The following is a 19,902-nucleotide window of genomic DNA, read 5'->3' as shown; positions in this document are numbered from 1 at the left end:
ACATGGAGATTAGTCCAGCACAGAAACCGTAAACAGCAACCCCATGCCTTATTCAAAAAACAGCGAGACTTCTACATATGCAGCTAGCACACAATGAGTACGAGAATATCACCAATTGGCATGACCACCCCCCCCAGGCAACCCAGAACAGCATCACACAAAACTCTAAAGCTGATCAACGGAGGTCGAGGCTGGGGAGTCTATCCATGCCTTCCATACTTTATCAAACTTGCGGGGGCATCCCCTACTGAGATACGTGGCCTTATAGAGCGGAGTCACCTTATTAACTAAGCCCTTCCAAAAGAGGATCGTGGGAGCCAAGGGACTTTTCCAGTGTAAGAGCAGGGCCTTGCGAGCATAGAAAAGAAGTAAACTGACCAGAGTGCGAACGGCCCTCGCGGGGGCCAAGCCATCCACCAACCCCAAAAGACAGACCTCCACGGAGCTGGGGACCTGAATCTTAACCACCTCCACGATGCAAGCCAAGACGGATGCCCAATAGTCCTTGACCACCGGGCACCCCCAGAAGATGTGGCTGAAGTCCGCCGGAGAATGCGAACAACGCCAGCACTCCGCCGAGGCTGTCTGATAAATACGTGCCAGCCTCGCCGGCGTGTAATAAATCCGATGTAGAAATTTAAAGTGAATCAGGCTGTCCCTCGCAGAAACCAGGTAGGCGAAGGGAGAGCTCCACATATCATCCCAGTCATCACCATCCAGGTCAGGCACCTCCTCTACCCAGCGTTCCCGACACCTGGGGGAGTGGTAGCAAACAATTCCTTGTACAGTTCCGAGAGGGGCTTCCGCATATCCGCCGCCTGTATCGCCGTTTCAAGAGCCAAAGTTTTAATCACAACTCGGGGGGAACCAAACTGCGCCACAAATGCATGGCGGAGTTGAAGATAACGAAAAAAATACCTATTTGGAAGATCATAACGCACCTTCAGGGCATCAAAAGTGCACAGCTCCCCACCAGAGACAATATCCCCCAGCAACTTCACCCCTTTAACTGCCCAGATGGCAGGATCAGGGATCGAGGCAAAATGAGGAAACTTGGGGTTCCACCACAATGGGGAGGCCGGGGATACACCAGTTGCTCCTGGATCCACCAGCACCTGCATATAGTCCCAGGCCTTGATGGTGGAACGCATCGTTCCTGTCAGCCCAAATTTAGCCCTGGGCCCCTGATGAAGTAAAAGTCGAAGACTCTCGTAGGAGCCCAAAACAGCCGCCTCCAGCACCGTGGCAGAGTCCCCATCGTCCCCCGTAAGCCAGCGCGGTGCCACCACTCCTTGCCCAGCCAGGAAATATTTATAAAGATCAGGTAAAGCTAGTCCCCCCTGACCCCAGGGCTCCTGTAACACCTGCATACCAATTCTAGGAGGGGAGGTACCCCAGATAAAGGAACCTATCAGGCCATGAACGCGGTGGAAGAACGAGCGTGGGACCCACACCGGAGAATTTCTAAGGAAATACAGAAAGACAGGGAGGAGTTTCATCTTCACCAAATTAACGCGCACCAGAACCGACAAAGGTAAGTCGCGCCACACCTCCGCCCTGCGTTTAAAGACCTCCAGCAATGGGTGAAGATTCAGATTGATATAGTCCGCCACCCTCGCCGACACCCTGACTCCCAAGTAGGTGAACTCAGTCACCCATTTCAATGGCAACGTTCCATCAGCTGCAGCAATAGCACCAGGATCAATAGGGAGCAAGGTGGATTTATCCCAATTAACCCTTAGGCCGGAAAATCTTGCAAACGTGTCTAGGATATTGAAGACCGCCCGCAGGGAAGCATTGGGATCCTTCAAAAATAAAAGCATATCATCCGCATAAAGCGCCAGGCACTCTTTAATGGAGCCCACTTCCAGCACCCCCACCTCCGGAGACACACGCAATGCAATAGCCAAGGGTTCAATCATCAGGGAGAACAGAAAGGGCGAAAGAGGGCAGCCCTGCCTAGTTCCCCTACCCACCCCAAAAAAGGGAGACAGGGTGGATCCAATCTTCAGCGCCATACGCGGAGAAGAATACAAGAGGGAAATCCATTTGCAAAATTTAGGACCACACCCCATGCGCCTCAGCACCACCCCCATGTACACCCAATCCACCGTGTCAAAGGCCTTGGCAATGTCCAGCGACACCACCACTCTAGTGCCAACAGAGGCATGGGACAACTGTAAATGTGTAAACAAGCGTCGAAGGTTGGTGTCGGTGGATTTGCCCGGCATGAATCCGGTCTGATCAATGTCCACCAGGGAAGGCAGAACCACTGCCAGCCTAGTAGCCAAGACCTTTGTGAGTATCTTGAGATCCACATTGAGCAAGGCAATGGGGCGGTAGGAGGAACACAGGGTGTGGTCCTTACCCGGCTTGGGCAGGAGAACAACATATGCCTCGAGCATGGAACCCGGCAGGGCCCCCTGATCGAAACACGCAGCATACAAAGCCTGGAGCCTGGGAGCCAAGGAGTCCGAGTACTGCCGATACCACTCCACCGGGAACCCATCAGGGCCCGGCGATTAATTGGGGGGGAAGGACGAGATGGCTCTCTCAATTTCCTTCAACGTGATGTCGTTGTCCAACCACGCACTGTCCTCACCCTCCAAGACCGGAACCTGCAATCCAGACAATAGGCGCTCCAACTCCTCCAGGTCATATGCAGGCAGGGGTGAATAGGTGTCAGAGTAATAATCCATAAAGACCCGGGATATCTCCCCCGGGTCCCTAACCAGCTCCCCTAAATTAGACTTAATACACGGAACACTTACCGAAGCCCTCTGATCTGCCACCAAAAAAGCCAACAGCTTACCATTTTTGTCCCCCTTCTCAAAAAGTGACTCCGCTCTATGTTTAAGGTTGGCATGCGCAAAATCAGTATCCAACAAAGCCAAACGCCTCCTGGCTTCCTCCAGGGCCGCATAGGCCGCCGGTCCCGGAGTATCCTACCTCCAGCCTACGGACCTCCAGCAGAACAGCCCCTCTATCAGCATTAGCTTCCCTACGGGACGCCTTAATCGCAGAGATGTAATGACCCTGCATGACCGCTTTAAAAGCATCCCACAGGACCACCCCAGCCGTGGACGAGGCATGATCTTCCCAATACGCAGGCATTTGGGGCTCCACCTGCTGCATCACCTTTTGTTCCTCTTGTTTTCTAATCCTCCTCTCTCTCCAGTCCCCGCTCGCCTCCTGCTATATTGATCCCATGCTGCACACCACGTGTGACATTTGGTTTCTCCTGCTCCAGTCCCCCAGCTCTGCTGATCCTCTGCTCCTGTGCAGACCCGCTTACCTCCCTGCTGCTCCACACTGCACACCAGATGTGACACACATGAAGTGCCTGCTGATGACATGTTTTGGGTTTGCTTCTTGGTTTCCCAGTGCATCCTGGAAAATCTCATACCTGCAATACCTCCAAAACAAAGTGATGCTTACTCTGAATAAAAGCCCCTCAAAAGCTGCAGGTGCTGTTAGCGAGCCGAGTGTTGTCATAGACTGTCATGCAGGGTTTGGAGAAGCTTTGAAGCACCAAGAAAGTGACATGAAGTATGATTTTTGAAGCAAAGTAAATGCAATGTGTGAACAGGACTGTAAGCTAATCTTTTTATTTAGTAACAGTTACTTTCATTGGTAATTAGAGTGCTTTAAAAAAGGTGTGTCAAATGCCACATTTTGAATCAAGTGTAAATGAGCCCTTACAGGCCCAAAGTGGGGATAATATATATATATATATTTTTTCTGTACAAACAGGTTTCTGAAAAGCTGACAAAGCTGCACAGTTACTCACATAATGTATTTGGTATTGAGTTTTATGCGTTTTTGTGGCTGGAGGTCTCCATTGCCTTGCAATAGTTAACAGCCTTGCAGATTTCTCTCTCCCTTCCCATTAATCGGTCTGTTCTGAATGACAAAATGCAAAGTGGAAGTGCCTACCCAAGGCTAAAAGATTTAAATGTCATGGCCCTGTAACTTATATACATATATTCTGCTACTGCGGATTCTGTTAATTGACTTCATTATGCGATCGCACTTTTCTGCCTGGGCAGCCACACCGTTCCGTATCCCCAAGGTTAATTTCCAAGGTTCCGGTTGGAAAGACACATTCACTTTTCACTAACCTACGCAAAATGGAAGTTTAGTAGTTATGTTTTTATCCGACTCAATTTGACTCTTGCTAGAATTCTGTGATTCTCATGAAGTGGACAAAGGACAGGACCATGGTTCAAGGAAAGTAGTTAATATTAATATTGTCTAGATTTTAATGATCCTATTTGAAAATACGCTATATTACCAAAAGTATTGGTACACCTGTCTTTACACACACATGAACTTTAATGGCACCCCAGTCTTAGTCTGTAGGGTTCAATATTGAGTTGGCTCCGCCCTTTGCAGCTATAACAGCTTCAACAATTCTGGGAAGGCCGTCCACAAGGTTTAGGAGTGTCTATGGGAATGTTTGACCATTCTTCCAGAAGCGCATTTGTGAGGTCAGGCACTGATGTAGGACGAGAAGGCCTGGCTCTAAGTCTCCGTTCTAATTCATCCCAAATTTATTCTGTCGGGTTGAGGTCAGGACTCTGTGCAGGCCAGTCAAGTTCTTCCACCCCAAACTCGCTCATTCATGTTTTTATTGACCTTTGTTGTGCACTGGTGCGCAGTCATGTTGGAACAGGAAGGGGCCATCCCCAAACTCCTCCCACAAAGTTGGGAGCATGAAATTGTCCAAAATGTCTTTGTATGATGATGATGACTCCTTAAGAGTTCCCTTCACTGGAACTAAGGGGCCAAGCCAAACTCCTGAAAAACAACCCCACATCATAATCCCCCCTCCACCAAATTATTTGGACCAGTGCACAAAGCACAGTCATGCAACACTGTGCCCATATGCAATATTTTATAATTTTCTTCCCACAAATAGAGCTTTCTTATGGTGGTATTTAATCACCACTGGGTTTTCTTATTTTTTGTTAAAAAAGACTGAAATTTTTGAAAAAAAAAAAAAAGTTTTTCTTAGTTTCTGTCAGTAAATTTTGTAAATAAGTAATTTTTCTCTTTCATAGATGTGCGTTAATGAGGTGGCACTGAAGGGAACTGATTAGGTGGCACTGATATGCGGCATTGATAAGGACTGATAGGCCGCACTTATGGGCACTGATAGGTGGCACTGGTGGGCACTGATAGGTGGCACTGATGCACACTGATAGGTGGCACTAATAGGCAGCAGTGATGGGCAGCATTGATGGGCAACACTGATGGGCACTGATAGGCAGCACTGATGAGCAGCACTGATGAGCAGACACCTTTATTGGTGGCTCTGCTGCGAGGAGATGCCGCTGATTGTCTCTCTTCGCCTAACACTCACAGGGTATGAAATGAGGAGAGCCGAAAAACAGCACTTCCGTGTTAACATGTGATTTGCTGTGATTGGACACAACTGATCACATGGTTAAAGAGCTGAGTCATCGGCTCTTTACCCAGATCAGGGGTTGTGCTGTGTCCTAGGTGCACGATGACACTGGGGCGACATCATAGGACATCATCCCAGAATGAGAGGGGATCCAGCCCGCCATTATTTTACTATATGGCAGACGGGCAGGCAGGTGGTAGTTATGTTGCATACTCAAGACCACTGCTTTCTTTAAAGTGGTAGTAAGCTCTGTTTTATTATTTTTACCTACAGGTAAGCTTATAATAAAGCTTACCTGTAGGTAAAATGAATACCCCCTTAAACGTGCACAGTTTAGGAGATATTCTAACGAGCAGCAGCCGGTGAAGACTTCGGAGCATGCATTCTGAGGAACAGCATACTCATGCCATTCCTTCAGAGCTGCGTGCACCAGCTGAGACTCATGCGATGCATACTAGCACATTATGATATTGCCTTGAAACTTTTTTTTTTTTTTTTTTTTTAATTTTGACTTTACTACTGCTTTAAGCTGTGTAGCATATTATATACTGCTGCCCTCTGTACACTATGCTGTATGTGACGCACTTTGCAGGCTCTGTGGTGTATTGCATACTCCTGACCTCAGGGCTGGCCCAAGACATTGTGCTGCCTGGGTCCAAGAATAAAATGTTGCCCCCCACCTCCCTAAATAAAAAATTACGCCCACCAAAAGGTCCCCACATCCATTATTTTATATGGTTATCTTCTTCCATAACTCACCACCAGACCGGTCCACCAAACACCCACTGTCTGTTCTCAGTCCTCCTATCACTACTGTGTCTGCCACGAGCACCGCCTTTTAAGATCCAGCCTGCCCTGTTTGAGAGGGAGTGCGCTGATGTCTGATGTCATTGCGCACTCCACAATCGTGTGAGGGACGTTCCCAGGAGCAGAAGCTCCGCCTCCATATACTCATTCGTTTTTACTACAGGCGACAGTATGAGACGGGGAAATGTCGCCTGTAACGTGCCACAAACTGATGACACAACTGATGCTGAAAAAAGTCTTGGGCGTCAATTTGCTGCACCTCTCAAAGTTCCGCCTGGGTCCAATGGACCCAGCGGGGGACCCATGGTAGGGCCAGCCCTGCCTGACCTCTAAATGTTATATTTTAGGTTACTAAGTTCTAATTGCTGGACTTTGTGCTGTACATTACATACATAAGTATTACCCAAATATGTTTATTACATTCTTATATTAGGTAGGCTCAGTTAAAGTTATAATTCTATGTCTGTATTCTGTGTGCAGAAAAAAAATGTCATTGAATTTTTGTTTTTAATGTTCCTTTGTACCGACGTTTATGTGTGTTTGAAAGACTCTCGCTTGTGGCAGAGTATTGTTTTCATATTTTGTGGGTACAAAGACTGTGGTATGTGTATGCAATGTATACAGTGAGTAGACTCAGGCTGATAACCTTGTAAGTCCTCTGTTCAATGTAAAATGTGGCCAAGCAACACTTACTGCTACTTTTCTCTCTCTGGTGTGTCCACGGTTGCTCCAGATCTTTTACATTCTTGGCAATGCCCCCAACCTATATTGAGAAATAGATAACTTTAACAGTATACAGTAGCACTGTCAGAACTGACATACTTTTCTTTTATACTACAAGCACAGAAAAAAACTCAGAATACTTTTTTATGTCTGTTTGCTTTGTTGCCGGAGCTGGAGGCAACGTTGCTGGACTTTGTCATCTTTTACACCAAGGAAAATAACTTTTGAAGCTGTCTGGTGTTGGGACCCCATTGGTGCCAGACATCGACTGTCTACATTCACTCTTTTCCAACAAAAAGCTCTTGAACTGAGAAGCCTCGGGTGGTTTCTGACCCCCCCAAGGAATTCATTCTTCAGATATTTTATTTCTTTGGGAGAATGTTATGGCTCTGACGGGGTGCGATCTGCAGTTCGTCTCTACCACTACGGCTTAACATTTTGTCATCGTGAATTTGAAACAGAAGAAACTGATCTGTCTTAGGTGATGGAAACGCCATAGAGGTTATGGGTCACAAATGTTATAATATGATCGCACACGATCAACATCTATTGACAAATTCTATTTTCAACATCTTGTCAACTCTCTAAGCACGGCTTCAGCCACATTTTTAGGCATATTGTTACCACGGCACACTCACTCTGCAGCATTGTGCTTTCTTTTTTCCTAATTTTGGGTGGAATGCAGAAAGGGTAAGAACCTCTGCCAGGTTTGTAATTGATGACTATTTCGGATAAATATTTGCAAGGTGTCAGAGAGCACACTGACACCTGCAACCACAGCTGTCATTCTTTCAGTGTGCATATATTTGCATATATTTATCCAGGTAGGGAACTTTTTTCATTGAAATAGCATGCAGCAAACATTTCAGAAGAAGGGGAAGCCTATTCCCCCGAAACGCTGGGGCATTAGTCCTCCCATCGATCACCAATGCAAGAGCAGTCTTCCTCCCACTAACTACCAATGAAAGGTGAATTCTTCCTCTCACTGGCCACCAATGGGCAATTTTTCTTTCACTGATTGCCAAAGGGGAACAATGTTACAACTCCTTATTTTTGCACTCTGTACGGAGAGGCTCGTCTCTAACCCCCCCCCCCCCGTCTCAGCACCACCTCCATGTCTCTGCCTCCTCTGGTCTCAGCAGATTCCAGCAGCTGAATCCTGTCCCCCTCTGGTCCTCCTCCAGACTCAGCAATTTCGTCTTCCCAGCTCCACTCCCAGCTTCTTCTCAGCAGCAAGTAAGGGGGGGGGGGGTGGCACTGTGATACAAGGGGGGGTGGGGGACTTCTGACCATGGGGACTTGCTCTAGACATCTAGTCTTAATGTTACAACTGGCCCTTTGCGGGCAACCATATAGCTGATGCAGTCCGAATGAGATTGAGTTTGACATCCTCTGCTGCAGACTGCTCCACTTGGTACGCCCTATTTTAGATATAGTGTCCAAAAGAATGCAGATTTGGAAGTAGGTTAAAAGGTATTTATTGGTAATATCGACAAGTACATAAAAGCCAATACGTTTCGGGGGAAAGGAACCCCCCTTCCTCAGGGCTGTTGCTGAACGCTATTTCAATGGGAAAAAGTTCCCCAGCCTGATAAATATTTGCAAGGTATCAGAGCGCACACTGACACCTGCATCCACAGCTGTCATTCTGTCAGTGTGCACTCCGATACCTTGAAAATATTTATCCTGCTGGGGAACTTTTTCCCAATGAAATAACGTGCTGCAACAGCCTAGAAAAAGGAGAAGTTTTTTCCCCCAAAATGTGTTGACTTTTATGTACTTGTCGATATTACTAATAAATGCATTTTACCTACCTCCAAATTATTATTCAGGGTTTATATAGCGCCAACAAAATTCTCATCCTTTTGGACACAGAGTGCTCCTTCCCTCCTACTTTTCCAAGTCTACATGTGGAAACGACCATAAAGCTGTGCCAAAAAGGCAGCAGCCCAAACCCCAAGAGGTTTCATTACCATAACTTAAAACTGGGCATAACCTACAGGAGGAATTCACTCCTACTTTGCCCACATGACCACCCACGACCAGTGACTGATCCAGTCAGTCCAACGCGGTCTCCAGCACAAACAAGGTATTCCTGTGATATGGAAATTTCTTCACATTATCCTACGTGGTAGTAGGACAGGAAGTGACTGGAAATCTTCCAGTTGGGGAAAGTCAGCAACAAAAGCCCGTAGAACATAGGTCTAGGTCTTCTGAGTCATCAGGTCTTAGAGAACCACTAGATTGTTTTTTATTATGTATGTTATAACTCATTACATTAGACCAGGAATCCTCAATAGCCCTCCAGCTGTTACGGAACTACATGTCCCATGAGGCATTGTAAAACTCTGACATTTACAGACATGACCAGGCATGATGGGAATTATAGTTTCTGAACAACTGAAGGACCAAAGTGTGGAGACTCCTGCATTAGAGTTTACAGTGACAATTGTAGACAATTCACAGGCACTGAAAACAGTAATGACCCCCTTAACAGTAATGACACATTGGTGACGTTGTACATCAGTGTAGGCAGGAGAACAATCTACTAATGCTCTCATCCCAAGGAACCCTTAGCAACCTCTGGAGGAACTCTGGGGCTCAGAACCCTAGTAAATAAAGGCTGGTTTACACTGATTAAGGGGGGGCATGATTACCTTGCCTAAGTACATACATGATTGATACAATAAACCTGGTGCAAGTTGTTTTTAAAGTGGTTCTAAAGGCTGACATTTTTTTTACCTTAATGCATTATCTGCCTTCTGAGTGCAGTTCCCTCCCCCAGCCCCCTATTACACTTACCTCAGCCCGATCTGGATCCAGAGCTGTGCACAAGAGCAGCGGCTCTTTGTTTTTCTCCCTCCTCATGAGCTCAGAGATAGCAGAGGGAGCCAATCACAGCCAGTAAGCAGAAAGCAGGGGGTGGGGCTGTCAATGGGCACACAGAGCGTTGCTCAGGATTGAGCCTGCATGAGTGCCCCAGAGCAAGTGGCTTGCTGTGGGGGCAGTCAACAGCGGGGGGGGGGGGGGGGGAGCTGAGAGTTCCCGGTGGGAGGACCTATAAGGAGCAGGAGGAGGATCAGGGCTGCTCTGTTTAATGGTTTTGTAAGTATAACCTGTTTGTTATTTGAAAAAAAAAATTACAATCCAAACCTTTACAATCACTTAGGGTTATTGTAAATGACAAGGGGGTATTCTTTGCACCTGCATACAATAATACTTCTTTACAGTAGGAGCTTTGATAATGTGGAATAGACTTCTACAGGAGCTAATTATAGCCAACTCTGTATATCACTTCATAAAAAGGCTGGATGTGTTTCTAAAGGCACAGCATATAACTGGCTACTTATAAAAATATAAAAACAACACTTTGGGGGCGATTTACTAAAATGGGAGAGAGCAAAATCCGGTGCAGCTGTGCATACTAGCCAATCAGATTCTAAATTCAAATTGTTCAATTAAGCTTTGACAGAAAAAAAAAAAAAAAAACCTGGAAGCTGATTGGTTTCTATGCAGATCTGCACCGGATTTTCGGATTTTGCACTCTCCTGTGGATCATTGATTCATGGAGTATGATCCAACTGCCTTGGAAGATCACGAAGGAACTTTCTGCCTGTTACAGCAAGTTGGATAGTGCTTTACCAGGCTGCATTCACACATCGCCATTTTCAGTCGCAGGCAGATTCGCCCTGATTCTGCCTGTGATTTCAAAGCGCGAGGTGTGAATGACAAATCGCAGAACGCACATTTGAATGGCACCTAAAATCGCACTGCAATCGCAACAACCCGCATCATGTGAAGCATGTCGCCCAGAAATAGCTCCTGAACTTTTTTTTTGGCGACAAGCTTCATGCGATGCAGTTTGCCACGATTGCAGCAGGATTTATTACGCACCATGATTTTAGGTGCCATTCAAATGAATGGCATCTCAAATGTGCGTTCTGCGATTTGTCATTCACACCTCGGCGCTTTGAAATCGCAGGCAGAATCGTGGGAAATCTGCCCACGATTCAAAATGCAGAGGTGTGAATGCAGTCACAGGGGTGCCTTTCCATGGATCAGATGTAGGTTTCCATTTCTAAGAACACGTTTCCATTTTATTTTTTGGATTAAACGCGATGAATGAGTCTTTTTTGAACCTGACTAACAATGTACCAATGAATTATTTTTCCACTATGTACTACGCTACCTGTGCTGCTGGCCCCATAGCTGACACATAACCTGCTCTGGCAATAGTCACCTTTGTTTCAGCTCTTGCTAACATCTGTTCTGTCATGGAGGGGTCCTATATTAAGGCCTCTTGTGCAGTGTGAGGAGACATCACCTCATGGTAAACAAATGTCATTTTTTTTGTACCATTAAAAGTCAGGACCTGGAAAAAATCCAGCCTGCCTGGGACCCCGCGTCCATTTTCTGTCAGCGTCCAGCGGCCCGGCAGGACAATATAACGTCTTATACAGCCAGACAGCAGAGGAAGCTCCATTAGTCTCCCCATGGAGAACCATTAATCATTATTCTGACAGTGTGTATATTTGAAAGCACCGCTCCCTTCTCCGGCCTGCTCTCATAGGGTACAGTAAGTCAACACTCCATCGCCAGAGCAATGCTTGCACTGCGCCACCGTCCAGACTGAGCGCTCTGTGAAAAGCAGATGTATCAATACCTTAGAATTTTTTTTAAATATAAAAAAATAAATTGCTCATCGTCTCTCTAAAACTGAACTTGGGGCAGAGATTGACTAATCAGAATCCCAATTTATATGGCCGGTATATCAATGCAGATTTCAATTGTGTATTTAGCTGTTTGGTTTAAAGCAGAACTAAAGCCGTAGCATCCTCAGTTTCCATAATAGAAAAGTGTGCACAACATATTCATACTTGAATTAATAAATGATAGCTCAAGAATGCTTCAGTACAATGCGTTACAGCAGTGGTCTTCAAACTGGGGCCGGGGGGCCAGATGTGGTCGCTTGCTTGCCTTTAACTGGCCCTTGGGGCACTATTCCACCAATGGACACCAATGTTGGAGCACCATTTCCTCTACTGACACCATTGGAGCACTATTCTTCTCATTGATATCAGCGATGGGGCATTATTCCTCCTATTAAAACCATTGATGGGGCACAAATGCCGGGGCATTTTTCTACTCCCACTGGCCACAGTCAGGCCCCCCGAAAGCCTGTAGGGCAGTAAATTGGCCCTTTGCTTAGAACGTTTGGAGACCCCTGCGTTGCAGCAACATAAAGGTGTGAAGAGGCCTTTTGTTCTTTTGTGAACACTGCTGCAGCCCATGTGCAGTGTACACTCCTGGCCCATTCCCAGGGACACAAACTTTGCTGATTCAAGAGTTTCGGCTCAACAGCAGACATGTTGGACATCTGCAACGAGACTACTGCTTCCACACAGAGAGCAGGTCCTGCATCATTACAAGCTAGCACTCTGCCAATTCAAAGCTCGGAATGTACCCCTGCCCATAAATACACACCAGAAGCCTCGAAGAAGGGGGAGTCCATTCCCCTAAAACACATTGGGTTAAAGTAGGTGTAAAGGCAGAAGGTGTTTTATCTTAATGCATTCTGTGTGCAGCAGCCCCCCTCAGCCCCCCTAATACTTACCTGAGGTCCATTTAGATCCAACATTGTTGCAGGAGTGTCTCGGTTGCCTGGGACTACCCTCCTCAGCAGTGCGGCGCTATTGACTCCCACTGTTGTCAATCAAAACCAGTCAGTCAATGAATAGAGAAAGGGGCGGGGCTGGGCCAGAGCTCCATGTCTGAATGGACACAGGGAGCTGTGGTTCGGCTCAGGTGCCCCCATAGCAAGCTGCTTGCTGTGGGGGCACTCAACAGGATGGAGGGGCCAGGAGCACCAAAGAGGGACCTGAGAAGAGGAGGATCTGGGCTGCTCTGTGCAAAACCAACTGCACAGGGCAGGTAAGAGTAACATGTTTGTTATTTTTAACAAAACAAAAATAATTTTTTTTAGTATCATTTTAAAGCGGAGTTCCACCCTGAAAAAAAAAAAAAATTATAGATAAAAAAAACCCCCGGGACAGTCAGGGCTGTGCATTTAAGCAACGATAGCCTCTGAACTGTCCCCTGTTTCACTTACCTTTTAGAAGAAATACTTACCTTGAAATTTCTTGTCCAGCGCTGCCATCTCAGGTGTGGGCAGCTGAAGCCAGTGCGTCCTCTTCGGCGTCCTCTTCGGTCCCAGAATGCCCTGCACCGGCCCTGCTCGTCACTTCCGGTGCAGGTGCGTCATCCCTGCATAGCTTCTGGGCATGCCCAGAAGCTGTTCAGCAGAGAATGACGCACCTGCACCAAAAGTGACGAGCAGGGCCGGTGCAGGCGCATTGACTCCTGGGATCGATGACGCTCATCTCCCAGGAGTTAATGCAAGGAGGAAGTGATGGCACGGGCCACGGCCGCAGAGGGAGGAAGAGGAAGGAAGGTAAGTATATTTTCTTTAAAAACAAGGTAAGTGAATCAAAAAAAAAATTTTAATTATCCAATTGTTTTTCACGTAATTTAGAGCAAGGGGACGGGGAAAAGTTAATTTTGAGCGTGGAACTCCGCTTTAATGTACATCTTTTACTTTTTGATAAAAGTTTTGTGAGCCCTACACCAAGAGTAGTATTTTCCTGGATACCAGGTCCTCCTTTCCTCTCACCCAAGTCTTCTCACTGAAACGAACACACGGTCAGTGGAGTATTTTGGTTTTGTGGTGCCCTAGGCATGACTAAAATTGGGCACCCCCCCCCTCCCATCTAAAATTGTCCTACCCGAACCACTTTAAAATTGCGCACGTCCGTGCAATGGTGACAAACTATGTAAATTTTACTATCCATAGGTGATGCTTTAAAATCCTTTACAGGTTACCACTTTGATTTTTCAGAGGAGGTCTGGTGGGAAAATGGCTAACTGGGCCCAATTTGGACATTGTCACTTAGGGGTGTACTGACTTTTGTTGCCAGCGGTTTAGACATTAATGGCTGTGTGTTGAGTTATTTTGAGGGGACAGTAAATTTACACTGTTATACAAGCTGTACACTCACTGCTTTACATTGTAGCAAAGTCTCATTTCTTCAGTGTTGTCACATGAAAAGATAGAATAAAATACAGTAAACCCCCGCTCCATCGCGGTTCAGTTTTTGCGGTCCCGGCATATTGCGTTTTTTTCTGTAATGTTATTTTACTAATTAAATCATTGAAAATGAAATATTTTTTGTGTTTTCCATAGCTCTTGCTCTGTCTCTTAGTATCTTTTATGTGTTTAAATGAGTTTCTATTGTTTTAAAAGTGTGTTTAAAGACCTTAAATGCTTTTAAAAGTACAGTGACAGTAAAAAAAACATGCCTACATTGTATTTTAATAGGGTTTTTCTATTTCGCAGATTTTCACTTTTCGAGGGTGGGTCCGGAACGTAACCCCCGTGATAGAGGGGGGTTTACTGTATTTACAAAAATGTAAGAGGTGTACTTACTTTTGTGAGATACTGTATGTCCTTCATATTCTTGGAATCTTTCTGCCAGCAAGACTAATCAAACCAGCACCTAGCCATAGTGGAAAGGCATGCCAAGAGCAGATTTTTGCTGTTTCCACCAATGGGTGTGCCTGCATCCCCCGCCATAGACTGTGGTTCCTTCTGCTAACCCCTACTTTAGAGGATATAGCAATGACTTATAGGTCAGTAGGAAAAACCACAACATGCAGTTGGGGAAATGGCATTCAGCACTGCTAGAACAGAGCAAAGATTAGAGGAATGGATGGGGGAAAGGTGGGTATAAAACCTCTTTTTTGCTTTGTGACGCAACAACAGAACTGATTTGACCATTTTGCAAATACCCACCATCCTCCCATGCCATTTAGTCTTATATGGAGAAGCAAACCAATTTTCTTTTATGCACCCTACTCCCTCCCTGCCAGCTGCTGTATATGCAAGCACAATCCGTCTCAATTTCTTGGGTTAGCACTTTGCAATGTTTGTCCTGAGTACCAGCAGAGGACCTTGTCCTGGCACTGGTTTAAAATGAAGACGGTTTGGCAGCCTGTATTGTCCTTTGGCTGCTGATCAAATTACCCCTTTCCCATGCTGCAAAAAAATCAACAGTTTTCTAGCAATGTAAACTATCTGAGTTTTTTTATTTTAAAACCTACAACCACTTTTATTAATGCAGCCTACTGATTCATTGTACATGGTTGTTTAGGAAATTTCCAGTTGATGGCGCTGACCCCAGTTGCCCCACCATAGGAAACGCTAACACAGGTGAATCTTGCCTGTCACACATGATCGATCTTGCCGCTGTGTTTTTAGACTTGGGGGATTAATTGTTACAGTTGAAGCTTTTTTACTTTCAGTCAACACCTTGCAGAGTTCAAGACAGATTGCGTGTGCGTAGCCACTGAGTCACCAGAATATGGAAGCTGGCTTCTGATCACTTCAAAATGAGCTCACGCAATAGCCTAAAGGGCACCATGAAGCAAAGCTGCATGGAATTGGGGTTCTAGTTTACTGAAATTGCATTTGATTTGTGGTTGAACCAGAATTATTTATTGAACATACAAGTTTACCCTTTAAATCGGGGGAAAAAAAAAAAAAACACAGACAATGGGCAGAAACACACAAAAATCCATGGCTACACTCAAGACTGGCCTCTCCTGCACATGGATAACATGGGTGCCGGCCATCACGGTCCACCTCCACTCTTCATTGAAAATAAGAAAAAAATCAACTGCACTCCAATTAGCTCTTCTTGCAGTATTTCTAATAATCAGTGTGTTGACTGCAAACAATAATGTCCCAAGGATATCATTGTGAGCAAGCCTGGAGTGGTAAAACGCATCAAGGAGGTCGGGTTGTGGGTCGTTGACATTACTGTTTGCAATCAACACTGACAACACTGACAATGACACATATATTCAGTATTATATTATTACCAAAAATCTTTTTTAACAGTGACGAGGACAGGATTTACACTTCCAATTGCTGACACAAGAGATGATCATATGACAGATCAGAAATCATTTATAGAGAAAAGGAGACAACTGTAGCACTCTCCCCGTAGGGCTTGCTGTGTGTTGACTTCTTGGGTCTCCCTCTGATCACTTGCAGACAGTCACTAGGAAATTTTTCACAATATTTCAGGTACTTATATAGCGCTGTCAATTTACGCAGCGCTTTACATATACATTGCACATTTACATCAGTCCCTCCCCTCAAGGAGCGTACAATCTAAGATCCCTAACTCACATACATACACACACAGTAGGGCCAATTTTATACAGGATCCAATGAACCTACCAGCATGTCTTTGGAGTGTGGGAGGAAACCGGAGTACCCGGAGGAAACCCATGCAGGCACAGGGAGAACATGCATACTCCCGTTTGCTTGTTACTCAATAAACAGACCAGGGTATTTGGTTTTGTATTTATTGTGGAACTTGGATGGGAAAAGGGAATAGTGGGATAATTCAACTGAGCTATTCACAGTAGATAAGGGCAACTCTCACTTGGTCTCACCAGGTTATTTGTGGAAGCAGTCACATTTTCACCACAGTGAGCAATCAGTACCAATCGCTTACTGTGTTCATTTAGGGAGGTGTGTTCATTCTGATATTACCTTATCAGCGGCCCTGCCTGCATGACATGGACATGTCCTATTGGATATCCAGCAACAGGGTCCAGTCAGGATTCAGAGGAGGTTGATGCCTTCACAAGGGAATGGCGGTCTCAGGGAGGGTATTGCAAGGACCTGGAGGAGGCACTTTGGTGAGTGTATTTAAATTCACAAATGAAGGAAAAAAAATTCATGATATAGGATGGATTAGAAGGGGGTGGGAGAGAAGGATGATAAAAAAATTGGTTTTAACCATTTTAGGGGCTTATTCGACCCTCCACCAGTGGCACAATTTTTTTATTGTCTAGTGCATCAAAGGGCTCTGCCAGACTTTTTGGACCTGGCAGGACTCTCCAATGCATTGGTGCATGCACTAAGTCTGGTGCCTGTTTGCAAAAGACATCACATGTCCTGGTCCTCCTTGATGGGACCCTCCACACGCATGCATAGCAGAGCCTGACAAACCCTTCAGCTTATCTGCATGCCCAACACCATTCTTGCCTTGGTGAGAGAGGAGGAAGTACAGCCCTTCATTACAAAAATTAAAAAAGCAGTTAAACAAATATTCAACTTTAGGAGAGGGAGGGGGCTGGAGCTAGGTGCACATACAGTATCTCACAAAAGTGAGTACACCCCTCACATTTTTGTAAACATTTTATCATATCTTTTCATGTGACAACACTGAAGAAATGACACTTTGCTACAATGTAAAGTACTGAGTGTAAAGCTTGTATAACAGTGTAAATTTGCTGTCCCATCAAAATAACTCAGCACACAGCCATTAATGTCTAAACCGCTGGCAACAAAAGTGAGTCAAAATGGCCAAATTGGGACCAAAGTGTCAATATTTTGTGTGGCCACCATTATTTTATAGCACTGTATTAACCCTCTTGGGCATGGAGTTCACCAGAGCTTCACAGGTTGCCACTGGAGTCCTCTTCCACTCCTCCATGATGACATCACAGAGCTGGTGGATGTTAGAGACCTTGCGCTCCTCCACCTTCCGTTTGAAAATTCCCCACAGATGCTCAATAGAGATTAGGTCTGGAGACATGCTTGGCCAGTCCATCACATTTCCCCTTTAGCTTCTTTAGGTTGGAATTTACACATTTTGTCATGTTACAACCAAAAAGCCCTCTGAGGTTTGTTAGAGAACCTTAGTGAACAGACAGCATCATGAAGGCCAAGGAACACACCAGACAGGTCAGGGATTAAGTTGTGGAGAAGTGTAAAGCAGGGTTAGGGTATAAAAAATATACCAAGCTTTGAACATCTCACAGAGTGCTGTTCAATCTATCATGGGAAAATGGAAAGAGTATGGCACAACTGCAAACCTACCAAGACATGGCCGTCCACCTAAACTGACCGGCCAGGCAAGGAGAGCATTCATCAGAGAAGCAGCCAAGAGGCCCATGGGAACTCTGGAGGAGCTGCAGAGATCCACAGCTCAGGTGGGAGAATCTGTCCACAGGACAACTATTAGTCGTGCGCTCCACAAATCTGCCCTTTATGGAAGAGTGACAAGAAGAAGGCCATTGGAGAAAGAAAGCCATAAGAAGTCCTGTTTGCATTTTGGGAGAAGCCATGTGGGGGACACAGCAAACATGTGGAAGAAGGTGCTTTGGTCAAATGAGACCAAAATTAAACTTTTTGGCTTAAAAGCAAAACGCAATCTGTGGCGGAAAATGAATACTGCATATCATCCTGAACACACCATCCCCACTGTGAAACATGGTGGTGGCAGCATCATGGTGTGGGGATGCTTTTCGTAAGCGGGGACAAGGAAGCTGGTCAGAGTTGATGGGAAGATGGATGGAGCCAAATACAGGGCAATCTTAGAAGGAAACCTGTTAGAGTCTGCAAAAGACTTGAGACGGGGGCGAGGGTTCACCTTCCAGCAGGATAACAACCCGAAACATCCAGCCAGAGCTACAATTAAATGGTTTACATCAAAGCATATTCATGTGTTAGAATGGCCCAGTCACAGTCCAGACCTAAATCACATTGAGAATCTGTGGCAAGACTTGAAAATTGCTGCTCACAGACGCTCCCCATCCAATCTGACAGAGCTTGAGATATTTTGCACAGAAGAATGGGCAAAAATGTCCTCTCTAGATGTGCAAAGCTGGTAGAGACATCCCCAAAAAGACTTGCAGCTGTAATTGTAGGGAAAGGTGGTTCTACAAAGTATTGACTCCGGGGGGTGAATACAAATGCCCCCCCCCCACACTTTTCACATATTTATTTGTAACAAAAATGTTTTAATACCATTTATCATTTTCCTTCCACTTCACAATTATGGCCACTTTGTGTCGGTCTATCACATAAAATCCCAATAAAATACATTTACGCTTTTGGTTTTAACATGAGAAAATGTTAAAAAAATTTCAAGGGGTATGAATACTTTTTTAAGGCACTGTGAACCCCTTGTTTGGTATTAATGGTTTAAGCAAGCTATGCTGAAGCTCAAACTTTTTTAGTTGATGGCTTTTTGGTTTCTTTTGACCCTTTCACCATAGAAAAGGCAGAAAATGAGGTCATCATGTGTAAAGTCAAACTCATCCACCTATAGGTCAAGGTCACCCTTTGAATGTACATGAAATGCATGTGAGATGTCAGTAGCATGCCCGATTCCCTCAAGACCTGCCTGAATATGGTGTTTTGCTCTTGATAAGAGTTGTGAGGTCATGTCTGCAGAGTATTTTTGCACCAGATATCTAGACAATGTTCCTTTCATGTCCAAAGAAGACTCGGATTATGTTTTGATAGAAAACATTCAACTCGTGGTTTCTGCAGGTTTTAAAGAATGCCAGTTTTTACCTTTTTTTTTCTTTTGCATGCCTCTCATCTTTCTAAGTTAGGGAAAATAGGCATTACTTAGCTTCACATTTTTAACCGCTTCCCATCTGGCCTATAGACAAATGATGGCCAAATGGGAGCACTACAGTTCCAGATGGAAGTCATATGACGTTCTCCCAGTCATGCGCCTCGCCTAGTGGACACAGCAGATGACAGATCATTGTACCGCGCCAGCCTCAGTACCATGTGATTGCTGTGATCAATCACAACGATTACATGACAGTGGCTCATTCATAGCCATTCATTATGTACTATTGTGATGATCTTTGTGATTATTCAAAATGATAACATGGTACAGACAGGGCCAATCATGGCATATTTGTACCATGTGATAGCTGCGACCAATCACAACGATTACATGACAGTGGCTCATTCATAGCCATTCATTGTGTACTATTGTGATGATCTTTGTGATTATTCAAAATGATAACATGGTACAGACAGGGCCAATCATGGCATATCTGTACCATGTGATAGCTGCGACCAA

This window comes from Pelophylax lessonae, assembly GCF_965119305.1.
Source record: "Pelophylax lessonae genome assembly, chromosome: 11".
Taxonomy (NCBI): domain Eukaryota; kingdom Metazoa; phylum Chordata; class Amphibia; order Anura; family Ranidae; genus Pelophylax; species Pelophylax lessonae.
The sequence above is the reverse complement of the archived record's forward strand: the minus strand, read 5'-3'. Positions refer to the sequence as shown.